Consider the following 3312-nt stretch of genomic DNA (forward strand, 5'->3'; position numbering starts at 1 on the left):
TAAACATGATTTTATACCCCCAAAAATGTATAACAACTTATTAGTATTAATATTTATTTGTTGAGAAATCAAAGATATATAAATAAAAAAAACTCCATTGTCTCTTGTAATAATTTACAGAAAAAAATAGTTTCTAAGATTTTACTCATAATTTTCACAATTTTTTTAGTTCGTTTTTGTTAAATGAACTTTAGTAAAACAAATATAAACAATATGTCTGCATAGAAAACTATATATTTTTTTTATTGGTTAGTTTAGCTAACAGGAAATAAATAACAAACATAAAACAAAAATGTAAATTGAAAACCTAAAAAGAAAAGGAAACTAAAAAATTACGAATGGGATTATCACAATTTTGTATTTTATTTTGTATTTTATTTTATGTTATATCTTATGAAAGGTATCCACCACATCCCTATATATATACACTAGTATAGTACCCGTCCGATGGACGGGTTCTCTTTGTTTAAAATTAAATTAAAATTAAAATTTATTATAACTTATAAAAAATAATTCTTAATTTTTTTGAAAAAAATAAGAGAAATTAATTTCATTTGGAAAGAGATTTTATTGGGTTTGAAGTATCAAATAAACGTGTGTATATATATATCTCTCTTAAAATTCGTTATTATATGTTAATTATAAAAATCTAGTAATGTCAAATTGACAATCATCAAAACATTTGGGAGCTATTTGGGAGCTATTAACCATTACTCATAATATTGCTAAAATATTTTAAAAAAACTTAATTTAGCAATTATCCTCTAAAACATGATTATACCATTTTGTAAAAAAAAAAATTTCGTAACTTTCAATTTTTCAAAAAAATCATTTTCAGACTATGAAAATTAATTAATAATTATTTAATATGATGGTAAAGTTTTTTCAAATTAACATTAATCTAAAATATGATGTTAAATACACATATAGTCATTTGTAAATATATTCATATAAACAACGCAAATGAACATAAAGATTCTAAAATAAATTATAGCATCGTTGAGGATAACATTAAAAAAAATTTCAAATATGAATTATAAAAAACTACATATTTTCTTTAAAAATATTTTAAAATTGTAAAACCTAAATCTCATTGCTCTTTAATAAACCCAAACCGATAAATTATCTCGTATAATTATAAAATCTAAACTATAATGCACATTTATAAACTCAACATATAACCCTTATAATTGTAAAACCTACAACTCGCAAAACCAAAAATTAGGTTAATAGTTGAAGGAGAATTTTTGAGAAATACCTCTTTTGGTGTACCCCTTTTAAAAATACACCAATTTTCTATCCATTTTAAAAATATCCCTTTTCAAATATGAAAAATTGTAAACTTTTATATAGTTTATAAGGTACATCTAGATCATCATTAGTATTGTGAGACTCAATACAAATATTTATAAAGTTTTAAAAAAGTTCTAAACGGCATTTATAAGATTTTATAAGATTTTTATAAGATTTACAAAGTTTTTATATGTTTTTTAAATAATTTTTTTTTAACTTTTTTAAAAGGTATTTATATGGTATTTAAAATTTACACACATAGAAAGATAATTTGTGTCTTAATATATAAGCTTACACATTTTTTTTTTATAAATATCAATTTTTTTAATTTTTAATTTATCAAATATACCCTTTTTCCATACCGCTTTTTAAAAATACTCCTATTTCAAACTTTATAAAAACAAACCACTATAAATGTTGAAATTTATCCAAATATGTGTGTAAACTTATAAGTATACACACAAATTACCTTTATATATGTTTAAATTTTTATATATCTTTCATAAATAGCGTAAAACAACTTATAAATACCTTTTAACCTTTTAAAAACCACTTTAAAACCTTATAAAACTTGTAAAAACGATTTAAAATCTTTGAAAACATTATAAAATATTTGTATCAAATTTCCAAGTAGTAGTTATTATATAGAAGTACCTTATAAACCATATAAAACTTTATAATTTTTCATATTTAAACATGGATATTTTTGAAAATGGATAGATAAAGGGGGGAATTTCAAAAATACCCCTTTTCATATACCTCTTTTTAAAAATACCCCCTTTTCAAACTTTATCAAAAACCCCACTAAAAATGTTGAAATTTATCCAAATATGTGTGTAAGCTTATAAATATATACACAAATTACTTTTATATGTGTCTACAACTATATACACCTTTCATAAATAGCGTAAAAATAAATTATAAAAACCTTATAAAAACCGTATAAACCCTTTTAAAAACCTTTTAAAAACCTTATAAAATTTATAAAAACGATTTAAAACTATTTAAAACATTTTAAAATATTTTTATCGAATCTTCCAGTAGTAGTTATTATATAGAAGTACCTTATAAACTATATAAAACTTTATAATTTTTTATATTTAAAAAGGGGTATTTTTGAAAATGGATAGATAAAGGGGGTATTTTTCAAAAATTCTCTAGATAAAGGAGGTATTTTTGAAAAGTGGTACACAAAAAGGGGTATTTCTCAAAAATTCTCTTTAATTTTTTATAATTATTTTTAATGTTATTTTAAAATTCTATTTGTATCTTAATATTAACAAATTAGATATAACATGTTGCGACAACTTATGTTTTTACTTGACACTTATCATGATTACGTGAGTTAGTAAATTTAAAAACCAAGTTTCGACATATAATCTCGTTTAATTGTTAAACTTAAACCATAATTTTAATTTATAAAGATAAACCATAATTCTTATTTATCATTTATATACCCAAACCAACAAATAACCTGATTTAATTGTAAAATTAAAGTTTAAACCTTAATCCTCTTCGGTAAACAAAAACCGCCATATATTCTTGTTAATTATAAATTTTAAATCCCTATCTTATTAATAAACCAAATTGATATAACTGAAATCAGGTTATTTGTTTAATTTTATTAATAATTTTTAATATGTAATTCATTATTATATTTATTTTATATATTTTCTTTTTCGATAGGGTTAATAATATGTCTATTTTATCCAAATATTAACAAAATTAGTTATGACACGTGTCAAAATCTTATCATTTATAATTGACACGTGTCACGATCTTGTTAATGGCTGACTTTGAAAACCAAGGTTTATATAATAATAAGATAGGGTAAATTTGTTGTTTAGTACGTTTTTGAAACAATATATGCTATTTAGTACATTTCCTATTCATAATTTGCAAAATAGGTGTTGTGTAATAAGGGTTGTGTGTAATAGAATTTTGTGTGGGGTAAGAGGTTGTTGGGTGAAAAGACAAAAATAGGGCATGTGTTTGTTCGTGTGAGTCGTTTGTTTTGGA

This window comes from Capsella rubella, unplaced genomic scaffold (genome assembly GCF_000375325.1).
Source record: "Capsella rubella cultivar Monte Gargano unplaced genomic scaffold, Caprub1_0 scaffold_6, whole genome shotgun sequence".
In the NCBI taxonomy this organism is placed as follows: domain Eukaryota; kingdom Viridiplantae; phylum Streptophyta; class Magnoliopsida; order Brassicales; family Brassicaceae; genus Capsella; species Capsella rubella.